This window comes from Podarcis filfolensis (genome assembly GCF_964270895.1).
Source record: "Podarcis filfolensis genome assembly, chromosome: 2".
Lineage (NCBI taxonomy): Eukaryota > Metazoa > Chordata > Lepidosauria > Squamata > Lacertidae > Podarcis > Podarcis filfolensis.
The window spans coordinates 3,168,553-3,181,563 of record NC_139605.1 but is presented as its reverse complement, the minus strand read 5'-3'; the positions used below and the strand labels follow the sequence as shown (position 1 = coordinate 3,181,563).

At 44.1% G+C, this 13,011-nt stretch overlaps 1 long non-coding RNA gene across 1 annotated transcript in view; it reads right to left on the bottom strand.

Moving 5' to 3' along the window:
- LOC310757463 overlaps positions 1 to 13,011 on the bottom strand; it is a 253,294-nt gene that overhangs the window by 33,304 nt on the left and 206,979 nt on the right. The window lies entirely within an intron of this gene.

Sequence of the window (13,011 nt, the reverse complement as noted above, 5' to 3'; positions counted from 1 at the left end):
GATTGGGAGAGGTAATGGAAAACAGATTTGAAATTTATGGGACCTTGTTCACTGACATAAAATTATATGAAAATGATGTACTGGTGGTATTTGGCTCCAAATAGAACGAGTTCAAATACCTGCTGGAAATGTCAAGAAAAAGAAGGTACGTTTTATCATATGTGGTGGATGTGTAAATTCATCAGCAAATCTCTTTGGAGGTCTACCTTTCGTGGCTCTTTCAGACCTGCGAATTAGTCATAAGTCTTCAACACTCTCCTCTTCTTTCTTAGGAGAAAAGTGGCCTACTGTATAGTGAACAGTGGTTCCTCCAGTTCTCGATCAGAGCCTTCAGAGGGTCGCATAGAGGCCGTAGCACTCTTGAAATCCCCTGAATCATACGATTCAGTTTCAGATTCAGATTCAGAACCTTCATTAGTGGGTGTGGGCCTTTGCTGTTGTTTATCCTCAGTCTCTTCACTGTCATCAGGATAACATTGGAAAATTCCCACATTCTCCCCCCACTTGGCTATAAAGTAACTAAAAATTTATGGGAGATGATATATAATGAATTGGAAAATTTTTTTAAAATAACTTTTGTTTAAAAACCAGAAGCCTTCTTATTAGGAATTACAGTTACCGACATACCAAAGGACCAGAAAAGATTGTTTATGTATGCGACAACAGCTGCACGGATGCTACGAGCCCAGAGATGGAAGAAACAACCCTGAGCAGAGAAGAATGGCAAACCAAGTTGATGGACTATGCTGAAATGGCAAAATTAACTGGGAAGCTCAGAAAGCAAGACCATTGTAAGCAGGTTAAAACATTAGCAGGATTTTAACCACACTTGTAAATTAATGGAAAATATGGACAATTTGGAAAGACAAAATTTGGACAGTTTTGATGCAGGTGTAAATATTACCACTAGGACCTACAGAAGGGTTGGGGGGAAGTCAGGAGATTCAGCGTAATTTTGGCATTTGAATCTTGTATTGCTTTTTGTTGTATGTTTCTTTATTTTATTCATATAAAAAAATTAAAAAACAACATCAAACTGCTAGGTTGGCAGGAGCTGGGACAGAGCAATGGGAGCTTGCCACTGTCGCACGGATTCGAACCGCCAACCTCCCGACAAGCAAGCCCAAGAAGCTCAGTAGATCACAGTGCCAGCCATGTCCCTAGAGCTGTGTGTTATCGGCATACTGGTGGCCCCTTGCTCCAAAGCTCCTCAGGACCGCACCCCATGACTTCATATAGATTTTAAATAGCGTATAGATCTTAAATAGCGCTGGGGAGAGAATAATAACTTGCAGCACCCCATAACACATCAAAATTTACAAAAAGGGCAACCCAAATGATCACAACATGTCAGGGAATAGTCTAAAGACGAGGACAGGGGAATGCATTCTATGGCAGACCAGTTTCCTCTCCGATGGAGAGATGGAGGGGAAAAAGTCACACAAACACCCTTGTTCACAGGGTGTTCAGAAGCAGAGAGACAGGAGCTGAACAGCTGAGGGAGGAGTTGCCCAGGTACGAGACAATGACAAGGGAACCCGAAGGGAGGGGGCAGCTAGTTGAGATGTCACTTGAGAGTGTGGGGAACCCCCCTCACCACAGACTCGGAGGACTGAACATATCAGAGAGCAAAGAAGTCAGAGGGAGGGAGGAACTTCCCATTGGCACCTAAAACGCTACGGAAGTCGGAAGGAGGATTTAGAGCAGCCAAATGCCCTCCTTGCAAAGAGCTGTGTATTTCTGCTTGCAACATGGTGCTGTAATAAAAGGACTATAAATAGATCAACTGCTTGTTAATTCTTATCTGTGATGTTACCAAAGGGAGAGGAGAACTCTCCACGCCTGACACAACATCACTCTTCCCCCTTCCCCTTTCCTTTACTTCTCATGGAAACTCAAGGGATTTGTCCAAAGTTCTCCTTTGGGTCCACTAAAATGGACCCCATTTTTGAGAGGAACGTGAGGTGACATCCTGCTTCTAATTCAGTCAATGAATCAGTCAACCAAACAATAATGCTTTCCACCTGTTTCAAGGCTTCTCCAGACACCCTGCTGATTCAGCATTCATCCTGATTATGTGGTGCTCTATGATAATAATCATAATCATAATCATAATAATTTATTTATTCATTCCCCGCCCTCCCCAGCCATGGCCAGGCTCAGGGCAGCTAACAAGCAATAATAAAAACAAGCTGAATGAATACAACTTAAAAACAAGATTAAAATACAACATTAAAACGTTAAAACGCAGCCTCATCACAGAAGGAGAAAGGAAAAAGAAAGAGGGGGAGGGAATCAAATTGACTCTAAGCCAAAGGCCAGGCGGAACAACTCTGTCTAACAGGCCCTACAGAAAAAAATCAGATCCTGCAGGGACCTGGTCTCATGAGGCAGAGCGTTCCACCAGGCCAGAGCCAGTGTTGAAAAAGCCCTGGCTCTGGTTGAGGCTAATCTAACTTTCTCAGGGCCCAGGACCTCTAGGGTGTTGCTATTTATGGACCTTAAGGTCCTCCATGGGCAATACCGGGAGAGGCGGTCCCGTAGGTACGAGGGTCCTAGGCCGTGAAGGGCTTTAAAGGTCAAAACCAGCACTTTAAATCTGACCCTGTACTCCACCGGGAGCCAGTGCAGCTGGGAATGCACTGGGTGAATATGCTCCCATGGCAGAGACCCCGTGAGATTTAAGGTGCTGGTTTTGACCTTTAAAGCCCTTCACGGCCTAGGACCCTCGTACCTACGGGACCGCCTCTCCAGATATGCCCCACGGAGGACCTTAAGGTCCATAAATAGCAACACCCTAGAGGTCCCAGGCCCTAAGGAAGTTAGATTAGCCTCAACCAGAGCCAGGGCTTTTTCAACACTGGCTCCGGCCTGGTGAGACCAGGGCCCTGCAGGATCTGATTTCTTTCCACAGGGCGTGTAAGACAGAGTTGTTCTGCCTGGCCTTTGTTTTTTTTAAAAAAAATAATATTTATTAAAAGTTTAAGAATTACAGAAAGAAATAAAAAAAGAAAAAGAAAAAATAAACAATACAAATCAATACATTACAGTACATATAAAAAGAAAAACAAAAGACACAATACATAAAAACAAAAGCAAAAACAATTAAAAACACATCCAATATTTCCATATCTTTATCTTTCATTGACTTGTTTCATCGACCTCACACCTCCCTTTTTTGTATTCTAGTTATTAATTATTTCAGCAAATCCTTTCCATCTTTCACTGTTTTCTGTCATTTAATTGTCTTAATTTATTTTAACCTTATCTTACCGTTTAAAACCTTAAAACTTATTTATACTTAACTCCTTATAACATTTCTACAAAAGCCGTATAATTTCATTCCAACATTTTTCTAACACTCATTAATTTTACAATATTTCTCTAAATAAATTTTTAAACTTTTTTTCCAATCTTCTTCCACCGTCTCTTCTCCCTGGTCTCGGAATCTGTCAGCCCCCCCAACTCCAATCTCCCCCTGAACCAAATCCAGATCCCAAAAGCCAGAACATACCTGCATAAGGGGATCTATCCAACTTTCCTTCTCCAATCCAAGCAGGACTCCATCCCTCCAAATCTGGCTTTCTCTAGATTCAATCGTAAAAGGCAACAGCTTATGTTCATCAAATTGTCACTGTAAGGCCGGGGCTCTCTCCACTTGAATTACTTGAGGTTCAACAATAGCTTTCTCCTTCGTCTTCTCCACAGCTTGCCATGTCAAAACAGGTTCCTGAATCAAATCCTGAGTTGTTTCTGTATGAGTATTCACTTTTTGTCCCAAATCAGTCATTTTTTGTCCCAAATTGTCAATTTTAATAATCATCACATCCGTCTTCTCATGAAGCTGTTCCCATAAAGCACTTGTCTTGCAAAATGCAATCACTAAGGCTTCTTCTGTCAACATTCTTGTCCAAGGTCAATCTCTGATTCTCACGGTCTTTAATCTCTACAGCTGGAAAATTCCCCAGCTCCATGCCTGCAACAGTTTCAAAAGCTCCCTCTAGGGGAAACAATTTCTATTTGTATCCGTCCTTTTAAACGCAGATCCAGCAACAAAGTTAGTTCGATTTTCAGTTACTTTTGCTCCTTTTTAAATGCAAAAGGAAACAATGGAAACAATATATTTCTCTTATTTAACTATCTGTCAACATACGTTTTATTCACAGTCAATGAACTTTCCCAAAACGTTGATCTTACTGGCAGCTCGTTCCCAGGTTCAAAACGGTGGTGATTTATCTTTCTTCACTCTCTCTCCTGCAGGCTTAGGCGATCTAAAATTTCCCCCCTCTTCTCCTGCTTCCAAGGGGGGTGTAGTAATTTTAACCAATGGAGATTTAATCCTTTACAAAAGGCTTTCCAGACTTTAGTTTGCAACGTCTTTGCTTCAATCTATTTACAAAAGAGGAAGGCGGACTTCCTGTTTGAAAACTTCCTGTTTCGATGCCAAATTAAAATGTTTAAAGATCCAATTTTCCGTTCTACTCACGGGTAGTTGTTTAAAGTCCAATTGTCCACAGGAAACAGTCAGCACTCTCCGGCAACAGCAATGTGGCTTCACTCCATGAAAAAAGCAGTCGATTCGAAGCACCGCGCCGCTCACCCCACGTTGCTCCGGAACCCCGAAACCGGGTTTCCCCGCGAGTAGGGGAGGCGCAAAAGGTGCCAGCCGTATCCCACGTCCACAGGCTTCTCCCGCATGTGGTTTTTAGTGGGTGTCCGCCTCGCTGTGGCGGTCCAGACCCTGGTTTCCACGGAGCGGATTCCTCCCGATCAGAGGAAATCCGCCGTTGCCGGAGGCGCTAACCCGGAAGTCCCGTTCTGCTTGTCCTTTGGCTTGGAGACAATTTGATTCCCGTCCCCTCTTTCTTTTTCCTTTCTCCTGTGATGAGGCTGCATTTTAATGTTTTATTTCAATCTTGTTTTTAAGTTATATTCATTCAACTTGTTTTTATTATTGCTGGTTAGCTGCCCTGAGCCCAGCCTTGGCTGCGGAGGGCGGGGTACAAATAAAATTGTTGTTGTTGTTGTTGTTATAGAGCACCACATAATCAGGTAAATCAGGATGAATGCTGAATCAGCAGGGTGTCTGGAGAAGCCTTGAATCAGGGGGAGAGGATATTTTTTTGGTTGACTGATTCATTGACTGAATCAGAAGCAGGATGTCACCTCACGTTCCTCTCAAAAATCGGGTCCATTTTAGTGGACCCAAAGGAGAACTTTGGACAAATCCCTTGAGTTTTCATGAGAAGTAAGGGAAGGGGGAAGAGTGATGTTGTGTCAGGCGTGGAGAGTTCTCCTCTCCCTTTGGTAACATCACAGATAAGAATTAACAAGCAGTTGATCTATTTATAGTCCTTTTATTACAGCACCATGTTGCAAGCAGAAATACACAGCTCTTTGCAAGGAGGGCAGTCGGCTGCTCTAAATCCTCCTTCCGACTTCCGTAGCGTTTTATGTGCCAATGGGAAGTTCTTCCCTCCCTCTGACTTCTTTGCTCTCTGATATGTTCAGACCTCCGAGTCTGTGGTGAGGGGGGGTTCCCCACACTCTCAAGTGACATCTCAACTAGCTGCCCCCTCCCTTCAGGTTCCCTTGTCATTATCTCGTACCTGGGCAACTCTTCCCTCAGCTGTTCAGCTTCTGTCTCTCTCTGCTTCTGAACACGCTGTAGACTGTCGGACTTGCATTTGTCCGAGCGACTCTTCCGGTCGAGTCTGTGATTAACGACCTGAGCCTTTGATGAGGCTCCAAGCACGTTCCCCCATTACGCAGAGTATCCAGCACGCAGGGAAGGAGCCGAGATAGTATGAGCTACATTGTAAAGAGTGTTTTATTTCTAACTACGCAGACAGAAAAGAAATATACATGCTCTCTCTGTGAAAGCAGAGAGCAACTGAACAACAAAGGAACAGGAAACCAATAAACATCACATCCGTCTCCCGTCTTCCGTGAGACTTCCAACAGAATGGAATCTCTGGAATGCAAAACAGAGTCTTGTGACTCCAAGCACTGCACAGTGGCAACAAGCAGAAACTAACATGGACAAGGTAGAGGTGACTTTTCCCCTCCATCTCTCCATCGGAGAGGAAACTGGTCTGCCATAGAATGCATTCCCCTGTCCTCGTCTTTAGGCTATTCCCTGACATGTTGTGATCATTTGGGTTGCCCTTTTTGTAAATTTTGATGTGTTATGGGGTGCTGCAAGGTATTATTCTCTCCCCAGCGCTATACACTATATAAAATCTATATGAAGTCATGGGGTGCGGTCCAGAGGAGTTTTGGAGCAAGGGGCCACCAGTATGCCGATAACACACAGCTCTAGGGACATGGGTGGCAGTGTGATCTACTGAGCTTCTTGGGCTTGCTGGTTGGAAGGTTGGTGGTTTGAATCCATGTGACCGTGGCAAGCTCCCATTGCTCTATCCCAGCTCCTGCCAACCTATCAGTTTGATGTTGTTTTTATTTGATTAAAATAAAGAAACATACAACAAAAAGCAATACAAGATTCAAATGCCAAAATTAGGCTGAATCTCCTGACTTCCCCCCCCCAACCCTTCTATGGGTGCTAGTGGTAATATTTACACCTGCATATCAAAACTGTCCAAATTTTGTCTTTCCAAATTGTCCATACTTTCCATTAATTTACAAGTGTGGTTAAAATCCTGCTAAGGTTTAAACCTGCTCACAATGGTCTTGCTTTCTGAGCTTCCCAGTTAATTTTGCCATTTCAGCATAGTCCATCAACTTGGTTTGCCATTCTTCTCTGCTCAGGGTTGTTTCTTCCATCTCTGGGCTCGTAGCATCTGTGCGGCTGTTGTCGCATACATAAACAATCTTTTCTGGTCCTTTGGTATTTCGGTAACTGTAATTCCTAATAAGAAGGCTTCTGGTTTTTAAACAAAAGTTATTTTAAACATTTTTTCCAATTCATTATATATCATCTAGAAATTTTTAAGTTACTTTACACATCCACCACATATGATAAAAGATACCTTATTTTTCTTTACACTTCCAGCAGGAATTTGAGCTCGTTCTATACATTATTGCTAATGTAACAGGGGTCAAATACCACCAGTACATCATTTTCATATAATTTTATGTCAGTGAACAACGTGCCATAAATTTCAAATCTGTTTTCCATAACCTCTTCCAATCTTCCATTTGCATATTGTGTCCCAAGTCCCAAGCTCTGGCTTCCATCACGGTGTCCCGTTGCGCCTGAAGCTGTTTAGTCATGTTGGCCACATGACCCAGAAAGTTGTCTGTGGATAAACACCCGATCCCTCGGCCTGATAGCGAGATGAGCGCCACTCCCCATAGTCACATTTGACGAGACTGAACCATCCAGGGGTCTTTACACCTTTACATTAACACACAGCTCTCCTTCTCCATAACAGGAGAGTCTCTGAAGGCTTGTGACCAGTGTCTGGATGCAGCAGTGGACTCAGTAAGGTCCAATACACTGTGTTCAAATCCTGGAAAGTCCACTTACCTTTAGTGGTCAGGCGGTGTTGTGGCCAACCAAGTCCATGCCCGCAATTTGGTTCCCTGCTGGGGAGGGTCACAGCCTGCTTGCGGACTGACCAATTGTGCCAGGCTTAGGTGCAGGCATTCCACAGTGGGTGGGCCCAACCGGCCAATAGGCATTGCTTGGCGCCGCTCCCGGGGGGATAACTTGGGGCCTGCCCAGGCCTCCTCCCCAGTTTGTTGTTGGATCTCCCACCCTCCATCCCCTTTTTCATATGTCTTATTTTCATACTAAGACCTTCCTATGAACATTGTCAGCCGCCATATTTGGGGCCTGGTGTCGGAACTCTGCACGACTGAGCTACTCCTCCTCGGACGTTCTTCCTCATCTCCAACGGTGATTAACGACCTAAGCCTTTGATGAGGCTCTAAGCACACTTCCGGGTTAGCGCCATCGGCGAATGGCGGAGTTCCTCCGACCGGAGGAGCGGTCTCCGTGGAAATTGGGGTCTCCCGCCACGGCGAAGGCGGGGGCCCATTAGAAATCCCAGGCGGAGGAAGCCTGGGACCGTGGGGTTCGGCAGAGCACCAAGAGCGCCTCCCCTACTCACGAGGAAACCCTTTTTGGGGGCTCCGAAGTGAAGTGGGGTGAGCAGCGCGGTGCATCGAACCAATCGCTATTTCCATGGAGGGAAGCCGCGCAGCCATCGCCGGAGAGCGCTGACTTTTTCCTGATGACATCTGGACTCTAAATCAAGTACCCGTGAGTAAAAATGGAGAATCGGATTAAGAACCTGCAAATTTTATGAATTAGGCACGAAGCGGGAAGGTGTAAACAGGAAGTCGCCTCCCGTTCTTGTATACAGATTGAAGCAAAGACCTTGCAACCTAATAGCCGAAAAAGTCTTTTTAAAGTTGGAAATTTCCTGCACCCGTAACTAACAAAACCCCCCTTGGAAGCAGGAGAAAAAAGGGGGGGGGAATTTGACTGTTTAATCCTGCAGGAAGTGAGAGAAGGGATTTAAGTTTCTACCGTCCCAAACCTGGGGACGGGGTATCGGGACAGAATTTGTTTGAGACGTCCATCGATTGAAAGTGGAGCACTTTGACAGATAGAAAAAATAAAAGAAAAGAGAAACAAACTAACTTCAATGCCACCTTCTGCATTTCTGCTTTTAAAGAAACAAAGTATTTGAAATTGAAAGGACTTTGAAAATTGAAAGTAACTTTCTTTGTTTGATATTTTCCTGAAAAATGGATACAAATAGAAATTGTGTCCCCTAGAGGGAGCTTGTCAATTTGCAGTCTCAGCTTACATATGTGAGGTCTGAACCGTGGGAACAGTTGTCTGACCTTGTTTTGGAACAGAAATGTCTTGGCAGGAAGGTTTGGTGTTTGCCCTTGACAGGACTAATGTTATGCTGGAACAGCTGTCTGTGAAAATGAGTCTGCTGAATGAAAAACTAAACATCGTGAGTGCTGTGGCCAGTGAATATGATTTAACAGGGAACAAGGATAAAGAAGCTACACTGCGATCAACACAGGAATCTGGTTTGACAAGGGAAGTTCAAGGGCAGATGGAGAAGGAAGAGGCAGTAGCTACTCCCTGCATAACACAAATGGTAAGATCCAAAGTTCTTCAGGAACAAAACCCATTGCCTTGGAAGATGGAATTTGGAGGGTGCTGGGAAGCTTCTGAAGTCAAGGAAGCTTTTTACTCTAGTGGGACTGTGAAACAGGTGAACAACTATTTGGACAAATACTTTTTGGACTACAAAGAAGATTGGGAGTGGAACTGGGGGCAAGGGAACAATCTGAAGAAAAATGGAGATTATTACTGGATGGAACCCTCCGGAGACCCACTCCCCCAGAAACTAACAATAGACAAGGAACTGCGTAAATACAAACAAGAACAAAAAAATTTGCAGAAGGGGCCTAGAAGAGACTTAAGAGCCTCGGACATTAGGACACCGGATTGATGGACTAAGTAATGGACAGAAAGGACGGATATGACCCGAAACCAGGAAGAAGGGACGTTGGATGAAAACCAGAAATATGAAGGGAAATTTTTATGTTAATTTTGGAATTAGAGTAATATTATTGAAATTTGAGGGATTTTGTTGGAAAGGATCTAAATTGGCTTTAGTAGAAATGTTTTTAAGGAGAAATGCATAAATGTGATGTGTTTTTGAAATTTTAAGATTTTTAAAATAAGATAAGGCGAAACGGAGTAAGGTAAATTGAATAATAGACTATATTAAAAGAGGGAAAAGATATGTTGATTAATTAATAAGACAGAGTGTGAAGATTAATAATTTAAACTAAAATTGAGAAATATGGGAAGAATTTGCTGAAACAACGATCTAAACTGGAATACAAAAAGGGAGGTGTGAGGAGGTTCAAGAACTAAACAAATGAAAAACTGTAATTTGAGATTTGTTTTTTTTCCTTTTTCTTTTTTGGGCTAGGGGTTTTTTCTATGTATTGTTAAAACTTTGAATAAATATTATTTAAAAAAGAAAGAAAGATGAGGCTCTAAGCACATTCCCATTCCGCGAGTATACAAACATCAGCAGAAGGACGAGAAATATATGAGCTACATGGCTACGTTTTATTTCTAACTACGCAGAACAGAAAAGAATACACATCTGCTCTCTGTGAAGGCAGAGAACCAACTGGAACAAAGAAACAGGAAACCAGTAATAACAACATCCGTCTCCCGTGAGACTTCCAACAGTCTGGAATGTAAACAGAGTCTTGTGACTCCAAAAACTGCACAGTGGCATAAACAGAAATCTAACAACTGGCAGGAATTTTTCCATTTGGCAACTTGGCCCTGGCCATTTGATTTTTGCCTTCCTCATAGCAATCCTCACAACTTTGTGAGGTTAGGCATTGGGTAAGCCTTAGTCTTGGCTGGAGGGGAGGTTACAGCCTCTGCCCACCCCTCCTTGGTTAAGGGTATCCTGTTAAAGGGATCTGTGAGGAGTTGCTTCTGTCTGGGTGCCCAGGTGGGGGCTAGGGCTATAGCACTCCTCCAACAGGGCCCCCTCGGTGGTTATCCCTACTTGATGTAGGTCATGGGGGGCAGGTGTGGATTACCCTTAGATGCACTCCCAGCAGGTGGACTGCGGTGGAATAAATGGCTATACGCAATGCCAATGCCAAACCATTCACATCTGTAATCAATAGAGTTGTGGCTCATTTGGACCCAATGTTATGCTGTTGTCTTGTCTGGTTTTTCATCACTTAGGGAGTGACAGGAACACAGGAGCTTGACACACAATTTGTAGGCTCTTTGGATGATTCCCACTTCTAAAGGAGCAAGTGCATAGTTTGGGGGTACTCTTGGATACACTTTTGTCACTAGAGACCCACGTGTCCTCTATGGCTGTTTGTGAACAGGAATAGCCTGACCACTGGAGCATTGGAAAACTTGGAGCTGGACTACTGCAATGCACTCTTTCTGGGGCTGCCCTTGGGTCTACTGCAGAATCTCTAGTTGGTGCCAAATGAGGTAGCCAAATTATCCTTGCGAGATTTTGGTCAAGAACTTCTGGCAGCCCCCCCCCCCATTTGAAGGACTATCCACTTAAACCTATTTTCTGCTTCCTGCAACTTCCATTCCTGATCCACCAGAGGACCTCCTCTCTTATTCCATGACTACTAAGCTTACCCAGGAGGCACCTTGTTGGAAGCTTTTTTGGGAAGTCCAAGTGTTGGTTTGTCTGTTTCTTTATTAAATTTGTACACTGCCCTTCACCCAATGATCTTAGGGTGGTTCACAGCATAAAAATACAGGATAAGACCAAAACGTATATAATAAAAACAAGAACAAAACCAAAACCCAAAAAACCTACTGAATCGCTTCTGTCTTTACGTGCAATTTCAGTTCCCTTTTTCACCTCTCAAATTCATCAAAATAGCCCTATCCTGTGTTCGTATCACGGGCGGGCGGGCGGGCAGGCGGGGGATTCTGCGAGAGCTCACGTAGAATAGTTCACGTAACTTCTAACTCTTAATCTTGGTACTTTTCACTAGTCTTTGGCATTTGCATCTCACAGTTTGGAGGCAGATCTTGGAGTTTTTGCAAACATGTTTTTCTTCAGCCCTGCAGTTGCAGGTGGAGCTGCATAAAGTGTCTAGGAACTTGCAGAGGTGGTACTACTTCTCCATATAATTATCAAAATGATAGTGTGTGTGGTTTTTTTGCTTCCAAAGATCACATTTGAGTCCACTAAACGTGATGTTATGAATCTGAGGCAGAAAGGTCTGGCAGATATATGCCTCCTAAGCCACTCAAAACTTGGGGGGGCTGAGATTTAGGACAGATGATAACTGCACCAGAATGAGGTTGGCTTGACTTCTCTCCACTTCACATGTGACCCCTCTGTAGGGCTCTGTTAGTAAGAAGAAAGTTACTGCATCTTGCAAGGACCACAACAAAAGACTTCTAATTCTTTGTAAGGGAGGTGCTCGTTCCTGGGAGGAAAAAGATGGTCCTCATTCTACTGCTTCTACTGCCTTATGGGGACTGTGGGAAACTGAAGACAAAATGCCTCTTGTCTTTGGAAAGGGATGAGATAGAGTCACCTAACTATTTCAGGCCAGGAGACCACCTCATCAGTGGGGTCCTCTCTGCCACAAACACTATGTTTCATCCTCATATCTTTAGCCAATGTCCTTCCACCAGCTTTTATTGGTAAGACGTTTTGTGGGGATGGATATTAAATATTAAAATATTATTAAAATATTAAGCTACAGTGGTGTGTTAAACATTAAAAGCTTCTCTAAACAGGGCTGCCTTCAGATGTCTTCTAAAAGTCTGGAAGTTGTTCTTCTCTTTGGCATCTGGTGGGAGGGTGTTCCACAGGGCAGGTGCCACTACCAAGAAGGCCCTCTGCCTGGTTCCCTTTAACTTGGCTTCTTGGAGTGAGGGAACCGCCAGAAGGCCCTCAGCACTGGACTTCAGTGTCCGGGCTGAACGATGGGGGTGGAGACGCTCCTTCAGGTATACTGTACCGAGGCAGTTTAGGGCTTAAAAGTCAGCACCAACACTTTGAATATATTATGTCCGACATCCTTCGCCCATTTTATCATAACACAATTTACCTGGTCCTCTTTAGTGTCCCATTCCAAAAGCTTGTAAACATACTGAGAACCAATGTAGATCTTTCAAGATTGGTGTTATGTGGTCTCGGCGGCCGCTCCCAGTCACCAGTCTAGCTGCCACATTCTAGATTAGTTGTAGTTTCCGGGTCATCTTTAAAGGTAGTCCCACATAGAGCGCATTGCAGTAATCCAAGCGAGAGATAACTAGAGCGTGCACCACTCTGGCGAGACAGTCTGTGGGCAGGTAGGGTCTCAGCCTGCATACCAGGTGGAGCTGGGAGACAGCTGCCCTGGACACAGAATTGACCTGCGCCTCCACGGACATCTGTGAGTCCAAAATGACTCCCAGGCTGCGCACCTGGTCCTTCAGGGACACAGTTGCCCCATTCAGGACCAGGGAGTCCTCCACACCTGCCTGCCTCCTGTCCCCCC